At 44.4% G+C, this 20147-nt stretch overlaps 1 pseudogene across 1 annotated transcript; it reads left to right on the top strand.

Annotated features, from left to right (window-relative positions):
• Window positions 1-19158: 19158 nt before the first annotated feature.
• On the top strand, window positions 19159-19831 carry LOC311519933 (small ribosomal subunit protein eS7 pseudogene; annotated as a pseudogene). The gene has a single exon. The product of its transcript is annotated as a small ribosomal subunit protein eS7 pseudogene (transcript).
• Window positions 19832-20147: the final 316 nt, after the last annotated feature.

The raw sequence follows: 20147 nt of genomic DNA, 5'->3' as shown, positions 1-20147 counted from the left end.
AACCGATGAGGGGATGAGATGTAGGTGATAAATTGGATTGCTCATGTACCTTTGACCACCTCACCTGCATTCTGGCCCACATCCTCAAAACGTATCTAGACACCTATTTCAATAGGAATTAGGTGCCTAAATGTCTTTGATCCAGCAAGGACTAACATTAAGTCACTTAGCTGTCACAAAAGAAAATCAACTTGCTAGAGAAATTATTCCTTTATCCTCAGATTACATGAGCAACATTTGATCTGGCACCAGTAACAGGTTTAAGGACAATTATCTCATTATATATAGAGAGGCTAGCAAGCAGAGCTTTAGTCCATTAGAAATGGTAGATTCCTAGCATCCCAGTAGAATACACAATGCTTGGTTCTAGTCTTGAAGTTCCCAAGATTGTAAACCTTAGAGCTGTCAGACAGATAGGATAAAAGCAATTTTAGAGGGCTCTTAGAGGGAGGAGAACAATTATTGTTAGAATTGAACTCATCTCAGACAGCCTGGCTTTACAAAAAATTAGTCCAAATAAAATATTTGAGAGCTCTCTCAAACATTTCTAAAATAAAATATGTGATTTATGAAGAATACATGATGGTGTAGTCTACATGTTTTATTGGCACTCCTTTGAGCATACACGATTTACAGCTTTGCCATTTGTGAATAATATGGCCACGCATGACAATTTCAGATCAGTTTTTAGATGAACAGAAGATAAGCACCCAAAAGTTTAATGGCTTTTCTGAACATCTTAAGGTGTGCATATTGGACTGGATCAGACTGCAAGCACAAGCTGTTTCATGAGTTCTGGCATAGTACTTCCTGCTCTGGCCAGAGTACTGGGAAATCAAGCTTTTTCTGGAACTCATAAGTGCAGAGGGGCATGAAATTGACAAATAATGAGAAGTTAAAAGAATTCTCAAACCTTAAAAAGAGGTTTGTTTCAGTTTGAATTTTTGACGATGGTTCATAATAGTTTTATGTCCGTAACTGTGACTTCCTCTTCCAAAGCATATTTAAAATGAAAAAGACGTTTTCCCCCTAAGTGTGTGGTTTTAAATTCCAATGCTATTAGGGTTTCTGTATACTGAATGTTTTACCTTTCTGATTACTCTCTCTGACCCTGATTCTGCAAAGAGTCGCATGTGTATAAAGTGATTCACATGCATAAGTGTGTAGAATCAGGGATGAGCGCTAAGCAAAAATGACAATTATTCTATTATTAAATTTTGTAAGTAAGGTATTCACAGCCGTGCTCCAGGAAAGCTCGAAAAATAAGTGGCTTGCACTGAAGCAAGAGAAACAGCATGTGCTGCAGTGGAAAAAAAATCTGATCGTCACCACAAACTTTGGAAATCAGCTTGTAAGCAAGGAGTCTGAAAAAATCTGCAGATTTGGTGGCTGCAAACTTGACATGAAATCTCATTTCTCATTCTGGACGTTTTATGTACCCCCAATTAAGTCAATAGTACCCTTAATTATTCACAAAGAAGAATTTTAAAATGAAGAGTCTGACCTTCTGATTGGTTGTTTAGAGTTTCAATTCAGGTCAGTATTTACTACAGTGTGTATCTGTTGGAAACCACAATGGCTTGGGAATAATAACAGGGGCAGTGACTGTAAGTTACAAGGCTGTGAATATGCCGTGCTCTGACATAATAAATCACAAGTCAAGAGCTCTCTCGGTTCATGACATCACCAGCATTTGAAGTTCTATTTATAAGGTACTCTACTGTATGTAGTAAGAGCTTTCCCAGGTTAGAACGGACTGCTTATTTAGAATTTTAATTTTAGACATCTGGTCTCTTTCAGATGTGCTGATCTATTTATAGCAAAATAACTGCACTACATAAATATTGATAGGGCAGCATGGGGCTATAGTTATGATGCAGGGGCACATTCATAGCCCACTGAAATAAATGGGAATCTTTCCATCGGGCCCATAATGACTATCACTTTTTCCCCAAAAAGTTTGTCCTACTTCCATAAAAAGTGGTCTGAAATTTTGCATTGGAAATACATACCGGCATATTAAAGGCTTTGAGGAGTAAAGGCACGGTGAGGATGGAGATGAGGTAAAAAAAGGGGACATAAAATAAAAATCCTGTGGAATGTTATTTTGTAAGTCACAAGAGACAACACTGGAACCACAAGCCATCTAAAATGAACGATCAGAAAAAGAAGACCTAAATTAGGAGAGTTCTGGTCCTTAGATACCAGACAGAGACCATGATATGGGCAGCAATACATCAAGTGATTCTACTGACAGATGTAATAAGATCAGGGCTGATCTTTATTTTCAATGTAAATCATTTACAACAATACAAGTGAAGAGGGCACCAAGTTTATAGAGAGTGTAGGTAAACTTGGGGGGCTCTCATGAGGGTCAGACGTAAAGTGTACCAGTTGGAATTTGCTGGCAATATTCCCTGTGTATTCAAGGCTCCAGAGATCAAGACCCTACAAACACTGTTAATCCGATTGAAGAAAGACTTTGCAAAATCCTCAGGCACAGATTGATTTTAGCAAGAAAGAAAAAGAAGGAGAGCCCCGGAGGTTTACAACTATTTAATTCAAACAGAGAACGGTAACAGGTGTTTAGTTAAAACCAACTTCCCATCATAATTAGCCTAATTATACCAAAATACATTATTTTGTTTATATTCATTTTTAACTGTGGCTATCAATGTTCAACATGCTTATAGTGTTTAAAAAACACACACAAACAAAACAACACCTCCCCAATATCCGTTCCATCAGTTTAGTCAGTCCCTTGCTCATAGTGCTTAGTATTAGAATCGATTTCCACCAGCAGCTCTCTGAATAGCAATCAAGCCATCATAGCTGGCAAAAGCAGGGCCAAGAGGTCTGATTCACTCCCTTACAGGTCAAAGAAGCCAGCCTGTCCAGTACGTCAGCGATAAATTGTTGTACTATTAGATTACGCTGTTCACATCACATGCCCGCTGGAACAGAATTAGATAGGGCCAGATTTTCAAAAGAATAAAGTGTACCTAACTGTAACTGAGGTCAAAAGGAGCTGCAGTTACTCAGCAGTCCAGCCACCTTTAGTACCAAAGAATCAGTAGTATCACTAGTTAATATTCCAGTGAAAATCACAAAAGCCGAGTGTCAAACAGGTGAAAAACAATATTAAAAAGAAGTTATAATAAAACTGGGCTTCTGCAGTGAACTAGCTCTCCAGTCATCAGTGTCTTCTTACTGCATAGCTCAATTAGTTAGAAGTATGAATGACCAGTGTGCAGTTTTGGCTTCACATTTGCTCCTTTTCAAAGGAAGAATGAAGTATACTTGGCGAGGTTACCAGCACTCTAGTCATTCTAAAAGCAGCAGCTCTGTAATGTAACTTGGAAGCATCGCTTGAAACTTGGATAATTGTGAAATTGAATGGGCAGGTGCCATGGAATATTATTATCCTGCTTGCTTCCTTAGGATGAAGGGGCTGTCTTGAGGAGAGTGAACAGGCAGTTGATGTTAGTCCAGAAGCAATCCATACCAAGAACTCTCTTTGGGGAGTGGAAGGAAAGGCCGAGTGGGCTCAGATGTCCTTCTGAGGCACCCAGGTCTTTCTGGAACAAGTAGCCCACCCAGGTCTTTCTGGAACAGTGCACTTCACTGGGTGCCTCAGAATGTTAGCAGCTCATCAGGGGGATGGGCAGTCTTTTGATCTGTACCTTTGAGCAAATGGTCCAGGTCAGGTGTCATTGCCCTCACAAGAACTCAGAACTTATTTCTCCTCATCTTTAAGAATAAATTACAATGAAATTTCCCAAGAGCAGTCCAGAACTAAGAAAATATCTAACATGAAGAAAAAGGTTTATTCAAAAATTGAGAGGAAAAACAAAAAGATAAATTGTCTGAAAGATCCTTAGGTCTCCTACCCAGCCTCACCTAGGTAGGCCCCAAACATTTAAGAAGAAATAAGCTGGAGAACCAAATGCTCACGTCCTTTGAGAACCTGGATTTGTTCTTCAAACTGTTGAAGTCCCGTCCTTCTCCAGTTGTCAGTTTGCATCTCCCAGCTTCTGTTGTCAGCCACCTCCTCTTCTCAGGAAATGCCTCCCATTTACACTCTTTGGTCACTTTAAAGCATGATGTGTGATCCTACATTACCATATTGGCCAGAGTATCACACATTGTGTTTGCATAGGAACAATAATGTTTGCTCAGGTGCAGCAGTCTGGACATTTGATAGGTTGGGGCCTGGCACAATACCCATTGTATACAATATTTAATGAAAGACTCACTCTAGCTCTGCAATCTTTGTGTTTCCAGTTCACTCTCCCATACCTTTGCCTCTCAAATGGCTCCTTATTTGTGCATATTAATGGCCTTATCCCAATTAGGGGGTTATTTGCTGTCACTGCAAGACACAAGGCTATCCTCCTTCAATGGCAGTTTTAAAGGTAACATAAATATATCTCCTTCAGCTTAGTAACTTTGATCTGTATCAAAGATGACTTGAGGAGTGATATCCAATCTGTTACAATGACATAACTGAGAGGATCATTCAAATGCTGGTAAAAATTTTTAACTTCCGGAGTCCCAGTTTCACAGTGAGTTGTGTCAGTCCTGTTTATATAGGAAGGCAAACACACACATGGATTATGCACACCATTAAAACCTGAATGAAGAATCTTGCAAGCATCACACACACTGAATTTGCCATTGGAAATTGAGACTGACATTTAACTATGGCTGGAGTTTGTTTTAATCATTGTCATTTGGAAATCTCAAATCATTGTGCATAGGGTGAGAATGAAGTTAATAAAAGCCTCTCCCTGTTCCAGCAGTCTCTTGGATACAACTATCTTTTAACACACAGGAAGAAACATTCTTGCCCTTCTGATATAAAATGTTAATGACCCATATGAAATGCACCTAGATACCATGCTATAGGCGGTTTAGGATTGTGCAGAAAGAACAACAATAAAGGCTGAGGAAAGAAAGAACTTGCTCAGTGTTTCATTTGCAATACTTACAGCTGTGAGCATGGAAGCAACAAACAAAGGCTTTATTTATATTTTTGGCTTGTTTGTTTAAAAGTCAAGAATAATACAGATAATTTCATATCTTTCTATCTAACTGGGACAGGGATAGAAAAGGCCTGCCACCTTGTTATCTAGATGCTAAACCAAATAATGAAGTAACAAATCATCTGAACAATGACATTTCCTCTCTATCGCCTGGGTTAAAGAGGTGTTCAAATGTGTTTTGTTGACCTGATTCACTATTGCATTATTCTAGTTTTCCACCAGTGTAATTCCTTTATTTCAATGGAGTAACACTGGTGCAAAACAGGAGCAAAACAGTGGGTGAATCAGACCCAGTGTCTTGGAGGGTCTGTTAGTGGACATTTTGATGAAATCGTTACCCACAAACAAAGATGCATCTTAGGTCTGGGTTTTAACACAGTCTAGTTTAAGGCTCCATCAGAGTCCCAGAATAGAATGTTTTGCTCTCAGTCCTTGATAGTCTAAACTTGGCTCTTCCTAGATGCACTGTCCTTGTGGAGCAGTCAATAGCTGTCTTGCAGGTCCACAAAGGGAGAGGCCTGTGAGCTAGCCAGTCCTTTGCAAGGGTTTGTAAGTTAGGACCTCTAGTTCACTAGTACCAATGATTGTTATAGACAGTGACCAGAAGTTTCAGAGTAACAGCCGTGTTAGTCTTTATTCGCAAAAAGAAAAGGAGTATTTGTGGCACCTTAGAGACTAACCAATTTATTTGAGCATGAGCTTTCGTGAGCTACAGCTCACTTCATCGGATGCATACCGTGGAAACTGCAGCAGACTTTATATACACACAGAGAATATGAAACAATACCTCCTCCCACCCCACTGTCCTGCTGGTAATAGCTTATCTAAAGTGATCATCAGGTTGGGCCATTTCCAGCACAAATCCAGGTTTTCTCACTCTCCACCCCCCAACACAAATTCACTCTCCTGCTGGTGATAGCCCATCCAAAGTGACAACTCTTTACACAATGTGCATGATAATCCTGATACATGTTCAACGTCCTGTGTGAAGTGAGGCAGTGGCTTCTGTCCAGGCCAGGTGCTTTCGGTACAAAAAATCACTGTCAGAACGGGCAATTTCAGCAGATGCACCAAGAATTGAATAGGTTAGCAAAGGCTGAACTATTGTTTTGTCTTCTGTGTGTAGCCCCTTCATGTGACTACGGAGGCCGATTTCTGTCTGTGCTCTACCTTTTGTGAACATGGAGAGAGGACTGTAAGTTTCAGGGCTGTCTACAAATTTGAATATGCATTAAGGTAAAGGCAAAAAAGCAAATCTGTACTACATATCTACTCTCAGCACCATCACCTGCATGTGATTCAACTAGAGATTTCTGAACCAGAACGTTGGATCTCAATATCCCTAAAATGTGGATCCCAGGGGAGAGCCCTGTACATGCTATGGACATAGCTGGTGTAAAAGAGCATAGCTCCTTTGAAGTCAAGGGAATTACACCAACTCAGGATCTGGCTCTGTGTGTCCTAGTCACTATCATGGGGTGAACAAAAAGCCCTGGATCTGAACTATGGACCCGTCTCTAATTTTAAATAGGCAAAAAATAAATCGTGTACTCTTATTTCTCTCTGAAAGACACAATGCCACACCCTGGAAATTTCCACACCAGGACCAGAAGAGATTGTATTTTAATGAAGTAACCTGATATTTAAAGCTTCCTACTCTGAAACAGCTGTAAAGAAACTAAGAAAGGCTACACAGGGACAGAGAAGTGAAGAGAACCATTCTGATTAATGAAAGAAGTGTGTAACAATAGATGAATTAATCAATAACTATGTAGACGCTAGTGGAACAGTTGCCAACCAGCCTGGAAAGTTTCTTTCTTGCGTAACAGAGTCAAACTCTAAGTGCTTTATTGCTCAACAGGGTAATTTTCTTCTTAAGCCTTAAGCTTTGCATTTTGCCTGTAATTACTGACTTTTCAAAAATGTTGGCCCTTTTGTTTGCATTTTGTTTTCTTCCTTAGATGAAAGGGAGGAAAAAATGGCAAATGAAACTGACTTGGTAAGTGACTTTGGGTGCCCTACATTGAAATACCTGTGGCAAAGAAAGAAGAATGTGTAATGGGACCTATTTTGAAATCTGAACTCATAGCTTAGGTCTCCCAGAGAGGTGAACATACACCTGCTGGATTTATGAACTGGGTCTCCTGGACACACATCAGATAAATGCACAAGGAATGTATTATTTGCACTTCGACTACCAGCTCCATTGTGCTTGGTGCTGTATGAGACACACCCGCACTGGCTCTGATCAAGCTAGTGCACTACAAACAGAATGTAGCTGCAGTTGTATGAGGAGCTAGATGCCCCTTCTGCCGCTTGTGTCACTGCGACTATACCTGATTTTTGAGTGCTAGCATGATCACAGCTAGCATGATTGCACCCCCAGCTCAAAGTGCAGACTCACCCAGAGTCCCTGTCCTGAAGAGTTTACAGTCTAAACAGACAGACAAGGTTGATAAAGAATGGGAGAGGTAAGTGACCTACCCAAGGTCACACAGGTCAGTGCCAGCTGGGAATAGGACCTATAGCTCCGGTCTCCTGACTCCTAGTCAAGTGCCTATTCCATTACACCATGCTGAATGTGGGGCTTACACACACTCTGTGGGTCGGCCCACACATTTGTCATGGGTAAGCATAGGCGAGCCGTCTGTATCGTAATAGTCACATAAGTTATCCCAGTGAGTGTAAGTTGGTCAGAAAAGCAGGTGTTGGTGGGTGTCTGTGCCTATAGCAGTGGAACCTACACCAATTCAGCATGTAGATGTCTAGAAAGAATTTTGTTAAACACAGAGAGACCAGTTTTCCTTCTCACTCACATGTAGATCAGGAGTAACTTAACTGAAGTCATAGATTCATAGATATGAAGGTCAGAAGGGACCATTATGATCATCTAATCTGACCTCCTGCACAATGCAGGCCACCGAATCTCACCTACACACTCCTGCAATAAATCTCTCACCTATGTCTGAGCTACTGAAGTCCTCAAATTGTGGTTTCAAGACTCCAAGGCGCAGAGAATCCTCCAGCAAGTGACCTGTGCCCTATGCTGCAGAGGAAAGGGAAAACCCCCCAGGGCCTCTTCTAATCTGCCCTGGAGGAAAATTCCTTCCCACTCCAAATATGGCGATCAGCTGAACCCTGAGCATATGGGCAAGATTCACCAGCCAGATACCCAGGAAAGAATTCTCTGTAGTAATTCAGATCCCATCCCATCACAGGCCATTGGGCCTATTTACTATGAATATTTAAAGATCAATTAATTGCCAAAATCATGTTATCCCATCATACCTTCTCCTCCATAAACTTATCGAGTTTAATTTTGAAGCCAGATAGGTCTTTTGTCCCCACTGCTTCCCTTGGAAGTCAGTCAAGTTATACTGGTGGGCAGGGGTGGCGAGTTATATGGGCCTGTGGTGCCCGGGCTCCAGGAATATTCAGGGCCTGGGGACCCAGCTCCACCAATGTTCAGGGCCAGGTCTCTCCCCCAGCCCCGCCTGCTGCCCCCACGTACCTCCCCCGAAGTGTCTCCCAGCCCCACCTGCTGCCCCCAGGTGATTTAAAAGGGCCAGGGGCCCCCGGTTGCCGCTGTCACCACTGGCAGTGCAGTGGGGCTAAGGCGACTTCCTGCCTGCCCTCACTCCGTGCCACTCTCAGAAGCAGCCGGCATGTCCCTGAGGCCCTGAGGGTGGGGGGTGTCTCCCTGTGTTGCTCCCACCCTGAGCGCTGACTCTGCAGCTCCCATTGACCGGGAACTGTGGCCAGTGGGAGATGTGGGGGTGGTGCCTGCGGGCAGCAGTGCGCGGAGACCCCCGGCCCTCCCACCTAGGTGCCGCTGCCAGAGGGGTGTGTGGGTTGCTTTCAGGAGCCACCCGAGATAAGCGCCACACCCCTCACCCTTTCCTGCACCCCAACCCCCTGTCCCAACCCAGAGCACACCAAACTCCATCCCAGAGCCTGCCCCCCCTCCAGCACCCCAACCCCCTGCCCCAGCCCAGAGCCCACACCCAAACTCCCTCCCAGAGCCCGCCCCCCCAGCACCCTAACCCTCTGCCCCAGCCCAGAGCCCACACCCAAACTCCCTCCCAGAGCCCGCCCCCCCAGCACCCTAACCCTCTGCCCCAGCCCAGAGCCCACACCCAAACTCCCTCCCAGAGCCCGACCCCTCCCCCTCCTGCACCCAAACTCCCTCCCAGAGCCTTAGGCAGGTGTGTGTGGGGGGGTGGGACTTGGACCCTTTCTGGGCACCACCAAAAATTATACTAACCTGACACCCCTGGGGAGAAGTGGGTCCAGAAGGAAAAGCAACAACGGTAAGAGTGAGAGATAACATAGTGGAAACATTCTCTTATATGCTGTGTTCTGATGCTTTCCCCCCCACTTCATCCCATGTCATTCTGTCAGCATATAATTTACATTCTTTTTGCATAACTCACTAAATACTTAATCACTGCAACTCTGCTTTACCACAGACACCCATTTATGCAAGCATTCTGACCAATTTACACTTGATGTGTAAGTCATAATTCTGCTGAATTTGGCCCAGAGATTTAAATTGCAGATGGTTCATGTGTTACAACTTCTTGCTGTTCAGAGCTACCCCACTGCGTAAAGAAATTAAGATACAGGAACTATTTGATAGCAAATTGTCCATTTACTATCCTGTCAGAAAAATATATCCAAATCCCAAACTTTCTCTTATGCTGGCTAAATAATACTCACAGAAGAGTTATCAGGTGAAAAATGAAGGTGATTTGGATTCTGAAAAGCCTTAAGAGACAAGGTGGGTGACAGATTTCAGAGTAACAGCCGTGTTAGTCTGTATTTGCAAAAAGAAAAGGAGGACTTGTGGCACCTTAGAGACTAACCAATTTATTTGAGCATAAGCTTTTGTGAGCTACAGCTCACTTCATCGGATGCATACTGTGGAAAGTGTAGAAGATCTTTTTATACACACAAAGCATGAAAAAATACCTCCCCCCACCCCACTCTCCTGCTTAGGTAATAGCTAATTCAAAACAAAAAGTGAGTTACTTCGAAATAAAACTGATTCCGTTCACACGACCAAACCAGTTTTTTCGATTTAAAGGGCTCTTCTGTACTCCACCTCGGCAAGTGGAGTAGCGCTAAAATCGAGATCGCAGTTCCAGGTTATAGGTACCGTGGACGCAATTTGACGTTATTGGCTATCTCAGAATGCTCCCTTGTGACTGCTCTGGACAACACTCTCAACTCTGATGCACTAGCCAGGTAGGCATTAAAAGCCCTGGGAACTTCTGAATTCTGTTGCCTGGCTGCACGTGATGGCTTACTCACACCAAAGTGGCAGGCACTTCAGTATAAGAGGCAAAATGCGAACTTGTACAGAAAGAACATGTGCTGTGTACTATGAATTGCCTGTGTCACTGAGAAACAGTGTCCCCTTTGTTCTCTAAAATGTATCTTTTAAAATACTACCCTCCCTTTTTCTCCTCCCGCAGGTGCAAGTGTTTCAACGTGGCCCCTATCTACTCAGTCCCAGAGGCTGGTCCAGATTAGATTAGATTGTGACTGCTCTGGACAACACTCTCAACTCTGATGCACTAGCCAGGTAGGCATTAAAAGCCCTGGGAACTTCTGAATTTCCTGTTTGGTCACCATCAGCACAGGCGACCATTCAGTCCTGGATTTGCAGACGAGCTCCAGCATGGTCCGAACGGGAGGTACTGGATCTCATCGCATGTTGGGGAGACAAATCTGTTACGGCAGAACTACATTCCAAAAAAAGAAATGCAAATACATATGCTAAAGTCTCCAGGGCCATGAGGGAAAGAGGCTACTCCAGGGACACAGAGCAGTGTCGTACAAAAATCAAGGAGTTCAGGCAAGTGTACCAAAAAGCCGAATGGGTGCTCTGGGTCACAGCCCCATACATGCTGCTTCTACCGTGAGCTGCATGCAATTATGGTGGGGGGGGGGTGACACCACCACTACTCCACCACTGTCCGTGGACACCTGCAAGGGGGGAGTAGCATGGAGCGAGGAGGATGAGTTTTTGGAGGACGAAGAGGAGGAGGAGGAGGAGGACAGTGCACAGGCGGGAAGTGGGGAATCTGTTTTCCCCTCTAGCCAGGAACTATTCTTAACGCTGGAGCCAATAGCTTCCCCCCACTCCCAAGGTGGGCTCCTGGACCATGACCCTGGAGAAGGCACTTCTGGTGAGTGAGAGCTTGATTGGAGCCATGCGGTGGGGGGAAACCCAGCCACGCTGGGCTGTTTGCGTTTAGTTTAAAGGGCTCATCCCTGCTCAGAGCCTCATCGGAGCCACGCGGTGTGTGTGTGTGTGGGGGGGGGGGAGAGGGTGCTGTGTGAAGCGATCATCCCAGAGAGCATGCAGGCTCTCCTTTTATATGGAAAACCCACCAGGCATTGCTTGCTATGGGAAAGGGGGCCCAGCAGTTTGAAAGCATTGAAATGAATGTCTAAGAAGCAGAACGCTGCGTGCCCCTAGGGCTTACCATGGCTGCCTGCAAGCTGAATTCTGTTGCCTGGCTGCACGTGATGGCTTACTCACACCAAAGTGGCAGGCACTTCAGTATAAGAGGCAAAATGCGAACTTGTACAGAAAGAACATGTGCTGTGTACTATGAATTGCCTGTGTCACTGAGAAACAGTGTCCCCTTTGTTCTCTAAAATGTATCTTTTAAAATACTACCCTCCCTTTTTCTCCTCCCGCAGGTGCAAGTGTTTCAACGTGGCCCCTATCTACTCAGTCCCAGAGGCTGGTCCAGATTAGAAGGTGGAAAAAATGAACTCGGGACGACATGTTTGCCGAGCTCATGCAGTCCTCCCGCACTGACAGTCCCGTAAAGTGTCCCGCGGAGTCCCGTAAAGTGTTACATGAATACGAAGAGAGGAGGGACGAGTGCGATGAGAGCAGGCAGGATGCTATGGTCAAGCTCATGGGGGAGCAAACTGACATGCTCTGCTGTATGGTGAATCTAATGCGGGAAAGGCAGCAAGACCACAGACTGCCACTGCAGCCCCTGTATAACCGCCCTCCCTCCTCCCCAAGATTCATAGCCTCCTCACCCAGATGCCCAAGAACATGGTGGGGGAGGCTACGGGGACCCACACAGTCAGCCCCAGAGGATTGCACAAGCAGCAGAAAGCTGGCATATCCAAAATTTTAATTTGGTTTCTGGACTTGTCCTTCCCTCCTCCTCCACCCTCTAACCCACTACCCCCACCCTCCCCCATCTAGCCTCTGATTTCTCTCAGTGTTTTGTGCAACAATTAATAAAGAACGTTTTTTAAACAATTGTGACTTTATATCCTTTCATATACGTAGGGGGCAGGTAACTTTAAGAGAAACAAACACAACTGTCACACCGTACCCTAGCCAGTCATGAAACTGGCTTTCAAAGCTTCTCTGATGTGCAGCGTGCCCTGCTGTGCTCTTCTAATCACCCTTTTGTCTGGCTGTGTGAAACTGGCCGCTAGGCAAGTTTCCTCAACCTCCCACCCCGCCATAAACGTCTCCCCCTCACTCTCATAGATATTGTGGAGCACACAACAAGCAGCAATTACAATTGGAATATTGGTTGTGCTGAGATCTAACCAAGTCAGTAAACTGCACCAGCGCGCTTTCAAACGTCCAAACGCACATTCTACCACCATTCTGCACTTGCTCAGCCTATAGTTGAACTGCTCCTTACTACTGTCCAGGGTGCCTGTGTACAGCTTCATAAGCCATAGCATTAAGGGGTAGGCTGGGTCCCCGAGGATAACTATAGGCATTTCAACATCCCCAACAGTAATTTTCTGGTCTGGGAAGTAAGTTCCTTCCTGCAGCTGGTCAAACAGACCAGAGTTCCTGAAGATGCGAGCGTCATGCACCTTTCCCAGCCACCCCACGTTGATGTCGGTGAAATGTCCCTTGTGATTCACTAGTGCTTGCAGCACCATGGAAAAGTACCCCTTCTGGTTTGGGGGCCAAGATAGGGATATGCGTTCCGTCTATCACCCCACCGCAGTTAGGGAACCCCAGCGCATTAAAGCTATCCACAGTGGTCTGCACATTTCCCAAAGTCACTACCCTTGATAGAAGCTGGTCAATGATTGTGTTGGCTACTTGCAGCACAGCAGCCCCCACAGTAGATTTGCCCACTCCAAACTGATTCCCGACTGACTGGTAGCTGTCAGGCGTTGCAAGCTTCCACAGGGCTATGGCCACTCACTTCTCAGCTGCTCTCATTTTGAGGGCTGCTCTCATTTTGGTGTCTTTGCGCTTCAGGGCAGGGGACAGCAAGTCACAAAGTTCCATGAAAGTGGCCCTACACATACGAAAGTTTCGCAGCCACTGGGAATCATCCCATACCTGCAACACTATGGGGTCCCACCAGTCTGTGCTTGTTTCCTGGGCCCAGAATCAGCAATCCACAGCATGAACCTGGCCCAACACCACCCTGATCTCCCAAGCGCCACATGCCGTGCTTCTAGGAACATCTGTGCCCATGTCCTCATCAGTAGAGTAATTGCGCTGTCGTTGCTTCCTCGCCCGGTTTTGCAGGTACTGCGCATGCTGCTGGATAACGCACGAGGTATTTACAATGGTCAAAACTACAGCAGAGATCTGAGCGGGCTCCATGGCTATGGTGCCTGCACGGGTAATCCTGGAAAAAGGGTGCAAAATGTAGGAGAGCAGAGTGGCAGCGGAAGAGGTGCTGTTCGGTTCACAATAGCCGAAAAAAGGCGGGAAATGGTTGTGTTCTGTGGTTTTCAAGGAGATGGGAGCCCAGGACAGACAACATGGGGAAGTTCAGTAGCGCGGCAAGAGCGGAAGAGGAGAGTTGGAGGCAGAAGCTATGCTGCTCGGTTCACGATGGCCGAGCAGAGTTCGCAGCGGAAGCGTTTGATGAGGAAGAGAAAGAGTAGATACTAGAGATTACATAGGAAGATGAGAGGAAATGAGAGGTGGATTCATAGTAGCAGGAGAGCAGCAGTGCACCGTCTGCTGAAAGCAGTATGGCGTCTGCACGCCAAAAAGGCGCGAAACGATTGTCTGCCGTAGCTTTCACGAAGGGAGGAGCGACTGATGACACACACCCAGAAACACCCACAAGAAAGTTTTTGCCTCATCATGCACTGGGAGCTTAACCCAGAATTCCAGCGGGTGGCGGGGACTGTGGGATAGCTACCCACAGTGCACAGCTCTGACATTTGATGCTAGCCTCGGTAATGTGGATGCCCTCCACCAAATTCACATGCTTTAGTGGGGACACAGAAGACCGAATGTATAAAATCGCTTCCAAAAATTCTAATATAATAATTTCAAAATAATTTCATGCTGTAGATGTACCCTATCTTACACAGGGCTCTTCTTCAGGTCTTTTGTTCAGGCCTTAAGGCAGAACAATGGGAAATGTTCAGGCTAAGGAAGATGCTAGTAGGTGCCCTGAATGGCTCAGAGATTGGGTAGTAGGATGTGGAGTGTCTCACCTCCAAGTCTTCAAGTCAAATATGACACCAAGATCAGTAAAGACTGAAAATCATTATGAGGTTCAGGTTGTTTGGTGGCCCATATGACAAGTGTTAGGGTTTCAGTCCACTTTCTAGTAGGCAGGTGGGCACATCATAGAAGTTCACATCATAAAAGGCACTCCTAGCAAAAAAGCTGTGACTGTAACAAATGTGGAGACAGAAGTTTTTTCTCCTGCCTTTAGGTAATTGGTAAGGACTTGCCTACATGGGGAAGCTATGGTGTGGTTGAGGTAGGAATTAATGTAAAGTGCTATAGCTATTCTGGAATAATTCCCTGTATGGACACACTTATTCCAGAATAAGAGTTTATCTACCTGGGGATACTCGGGAAAGTAAATCCAAATTAGCTCTTAAAGTGCATTTGTTAAACCACATTAAACCCCCTGTGTGGATGCTCCTATTAAAAATTAAAGTGACCGTACTTTGATTTAGTTTTAAACACTTTGGAAATGAATTAAACTAAATCGAAATTAAGGCCACTTTAATTCTGAACGAGAGTCTCCTCACACAGGTTCAGTGTGGCTTAACTAATCCACTTCGAATTCATACCTCTAGTTCACCTGGATTATCTTTCCTGAGTGTCCCTGTGTAGCTAGGCCCAAAGAATGTCCACACGGGGAGCTATTGTGGAATAGCAATGCTGGTCAATTCCCCTGTGTAGATAAGACCATTGGTAGGATGGCGTGTAGAAACTCATACTGGCAATGCCTCTGCTTTGCCTGGTCTGCTGATGAACAGAATTGGTCTACCCTGAGGACTGTCAGCGTGGCACCTGTTAGACTACCAGTTCTAAATTAAATTAAGAGCGAGTAAGTGACTTTGCAATATCTAGGGTGAGCTTAAAAATGACCATCATTGCACATGATGCCAGTGCATCCTGATACTTTGCTGCTGGGGGCGGTTCTCATACTGCCAGAAATCGACACAATAAAGAATTTTCAGGCACTTGCACATCACAAAGCCTCCCATTCTGTCTCTGGCCCTGCTGCCGTTCTCCCGCAATCCACCGAGGAGGAGACGTAATGAAGAGTGGGTGTGGGTGGCATTATTTTTAGGCAAAGGGGAAAGCTGACCCTTTTCAGAGAACTCTTCATATAGAGAATGGTTCCAACACCATCCAAAAATGAGCTTAGGGAATCAACACTTAATGAGCAAGACCAATGTGCACTGAGGGGCTGTAGTTACTTCTGATTTTCATCAGCATAAAGGAGAGAAGAATCAGGCCAATGGTATATGTGTACCTTGGAATAGTGCTTGTCAACCTGTACCATACTACGGCCCCCTCTTACAACAAGATAGAATTTTGGGACCTCCCTCCCATCTAGCCAAAAAGAAACAGAGGGTGGGCATCACCCCCTTGAACCTTGTTTGCAATCCCCAGTTTGAGAAAACTGTGCGTTTAAATCTGAGCCTGCCTGCACTAGCCTTTAGAGCGCTCAGCAAGAGCAGTTTTACCAAGACTTGGGATGAATCTGAATCAATGAGTTGAAGTTGAGACACTTCATATCCCATCACCAATCCCCTGAGCCCTCTACCACCCTTGCTAGTTTCTGTGCTAAGCTGTTTATTTCCCATATCCATAAAACTCTTCAGTGGAGCTTGGCAGGCCTTAAATCATTTGATCAGGTTTTTGTGTTTTTTAAGAACTCGGATAATTTTTTCCCTCCTCCTCCCAATCTCGACAGCTCTCCCTCACGTATTATTTAACCAATACAAAGAAAATCCCACCTGCAAGCAAGCAGGCTCTTAGTTTGTAAGAGGAAAGCTACAGTTTAACCCAGAAGAGATGCTAATCACTACTCACGTTATAATCACTCCATCTAATTAAAAACAAAGAGTAAGCACCAAATTCAAAAGCAACGTCAATGCTGGTGTGAGTTACGCATTGTGAACTTACATGCCAAGGGGCCATAAGAGAGAGCAGATAGCAGGAAAAGCAACAAACAGGAGGAATTAGGAGTGCATGAAAGAGTAAGTGCCCCTCCCATCAAGATTTATGTTGCACTACCTCACATCCTCATATTGATAGTCTTTCCTGCTATGCCTCCCTCCGACATGTCATTTATATCTGCATCCCAACATGTGTAATAATCACCACTGAGGTCGCTCCTGACAGTGGCCCTCAGCTACTACAAAGAATTATATACACAGAGACCATTGTTTCATGGTCTCTGTGTATATAATGTCTTCTGCAGTTTCCACAGTATGTATCTGATGAAGTGAGCTGTAGCTCACGAAAGCTCATGCTCAAATAAATTGGTTAGTCTCTAAGGTGCCACAAGTACTACTTTTCTTTTTGCGAATACAGACTAACACAGCTGTTACTCTGAAACCTTTGTTATGAGACCTTACAAGAGACCTTTTGCCTAAAGCATATTCCAGTTACATCATATTCACACTCATAAGCATATGAGTATGCATCCGATGCAGTGAGCTGTAGCTCACGAAAGCTTATGCTCTCATAAATTTCATAGAATACCAGGATTGGAAGGGACCTCAGGAGGTCATCTAGTCCAACCCCCTGCTCAAAATAGGACCAATCCCCAATTTTTTGCCCCAGATCCCTAACTGGCCCTCTCAAGGATTGAACTCAAAACCCTGGGTTTAGCAGGCCAATGCTCAAACCACTGAGCTAATTTGTTAGTCTCTAAGGTGCCACAAGCACTCCTTTTCTTTTTACTCATAAGCGTATTTCCATAAAATATATGGAGTGTGTCACACCATGCTTTAAGGCTTCGTTTTCAATATTTCTTTTTGCTGCACTAATACTGTGATGTACAAAAGGGGTGAAGACAGAACCAAGATGAATTATCTTTAGCAAATGCCTGATCTGCAGTGTATTATGGGTGATCCTCTGCTAGCCCTTTGACCCCAGAGGAAGATCCTTTCCTGCACTGACAGGGAGATGGACCACACAACCCAACTGCTCTTTTCCCTCTTTAGATTCTGTGACCACAGTGATCAAAACTGGTTATAGCTGAGGAGTCACATGAAAAGGGATTATTGCATCCTACTCAAGTCCTCTGTTTCAGCACAGAACAAGCGCACAACATGGGTAGCAGCAACTGAAGCTTCCCCCCAGGTAAATGTGCCTCAAATCTATGCAAACGGGACTGCCTCTAGTATTGAGAGGGCAGTACAAAAGCTTCTATAGCCCACTCAGTCCTTGATCCTTTCTGGGATGCCCACCAACAAGTGCCAGTTGTGAGATGGCCAAATATCTATTGTGAAGTGGATTGAGACCCACCAAATTAATATCAAACAGGCTACACAGCCAATCATTTCCAGCCTTTAACAACAGAAGTGCTACTGAGCCAATTCTTTTCACCCTTGTAGACTTTAGACATGCAGTGTATACAATGAGCTTAACTGGAAGAGCTATGTTAATCTCATTTTGTCAAATCAAAGGTAGGAATTTGTACAGCTGAGCAAGCTATCCAATGCAATAAACTGGCAGCCAAATATCTGCTATTAAATTAATTGCTGCTATCCCAGGTGAAAGGGAGATTACTCTCTTGGCTAGAGTCTAAAGTAAGAGATGACTTTATGGACCTGAGTCCGGTTTCACTTTCACATGTGTAAATCAGAGCTGCTCCTCTGAAGTCAATGGAATTAAAACAAGATCAGAATCAGGTTGGTTTTCTCTACGCCTATAGGTTCTAATTTAGCAAATCTCTCAGTATGTGCTTAACTTTACGCATGCAAGATTCCCCTACTGAAGTCAATGGGACTATCTATGCATATGCCTGAAGTGCTTGGCTGGGCTGAGTCCCATGTGCTCAGCACTGAGCCCCAGGTGCTTGAAGTTAAACATGTGAGCTCAAATGCTTTTCTGGAACAGAGTTGCTGTCCTCCCCATCTCTGTTTATGAACCTGAACCTCTCCAGGTCCAAAATAATTTTTTTTTTAAAAAGCATTGGCACACAGAAATACAAACCCAGTCAGCAACTAGTTTCAGAAGGAGAAAAACTATGGGAACTCAAAGAGTGACATACAGGCAATATGTCAAAACAAACCCACTGGGCTCTTATTTACACTGGTGTAACTCAGGAGTAACTCCACGAAATCAGTGCGGTTTATACTGCAGCAAAACCAATGTTAGAGCAGAGTTAGGCCCACAAGGTACATAGTTTAAAAAAATCCTTGTACATGATATTCATACCTTAGATAATTAAGAAGAATCTAGCTTACCTGTACGCTGTTTGTCTTCTTTTTTTGGTCCTCACTCATCTTGGACTGTTAATATAGGCAGCTCAGTTTCACTTGTTTCTAGCTGGTTTCATTTCCTGGTTCTCATACCCTAGCTCAGTGGTGCTGGGCTTCTGACAGGAAGAAAGAAAGGCAGAAAGATTTTAAAAGTTTTAATTGAAATCAAAATAGTGAAACACTTCTATTCTTATCAGGGTATTTATCTCCAACAGCATTTTGTGTGTGAACAGTGATTGAAAGGTTGGGATTTTCCAGAAGCCTAAGGGAGGTGGGTGCCAAACTTTTATAGGCTTCCTTGAAAAGTCCCAACCTAAGGCCTTAGTTTGAGACAGACTTTATGTCTGAGACAGACAGTCTCAGACTTCATGTCTCTGAGACAGCTCTTCCTAGGCCGGCGCTGTGAGAGAAAGGCCATGTTCAGTTCTAGCGCGAAGATTGTGAAGCCCAATGGTGAGAAGCCAGATGAATTCGAGTCTGGTATTTCCCAGGCTCTCCTGGAGTTGGAGATGAACTCTGACTTAAAAGCTCAGCTGAGAGAGTTGAACATCACAGCAGCTAAGGAAATTGAAGTAGGGGGTGGTAGAAAAGCAATCATAATCTTTGTACCAGTTCCTCAGCTGAAATCTTTCCAGAAGATCCAGGTCCGATTAGTTCGTGAGCTGGAGAAAAAATTCAGCGGCAAGCATGTGGTGTTCATTGCTCAGAGAAGGATTTTGCCCAAACCAACAAGGAAAAGCCGTACAAAAAACAAGCAAAAGCGTCCCAGGAGCCGTACACTTACTGCAGTGCATGATGCCATTCTTGAAGATCTGGTCTTCCCTAGTGAAATTGTGGGCAAGAGAATCCGCGTGAAACTAGACGGCAGCAGACTCATAAAGGTCCATTTGGACAAAGCACAACAGAATAATGTTGAACACAAGGTGGAAACATTTTCTGGTGTCTACAAGAAGCTCAACTTTATGACAGTGTCCTTTAAAGAAAGGGGAACATTTTATTCTTTCCCTGCCAAGCCCATCTCTTTCAAGACCTTGAGTTGCCTTTGCAAGAATGTCAGATAGATACACTGAAATCATAAGTCATTATTTATCTGTACTTCAGTAGCGTCCAGTGATCCATTGCACTAGGCACTATATAAACGTCAAAGGAATACATTTTAATCAACAATTCTTCACAGATAAGACTGATCACATTTAGATTGCACTGGCTAGCTACAAGGGAAGAAAACCACGTCATTTCTGGCTGAGTTACAAATCATTTCACTCACTGCGAAGTGGAGTGGGGAGAGATGTGTTTGGGGAGCTTCTGGGTCCTATGTGTTAGTTAGACCCATGATCCTCCTGAATCAGAAAACAAACAAACAAACAAACCTCACCA

Source organism: Lepidochelys olivacea (assembly GCF_965140295.1).
Source record: "Lepidochelys olivacea isolate rLepOli2 genome assembly, chromosome: 1".
NCBI classification, from domain to species: Eukaryota; Metazoa; Chordata; order Testudines; family Cheloniidae; genus Lepidochelys; species Lepidochelys olivacea.
The sequence above is the reverse complement of the archived record's forward strand: the minus strand, read 5'-3'. Positions and strand labels throughout refer to the sequence as shown.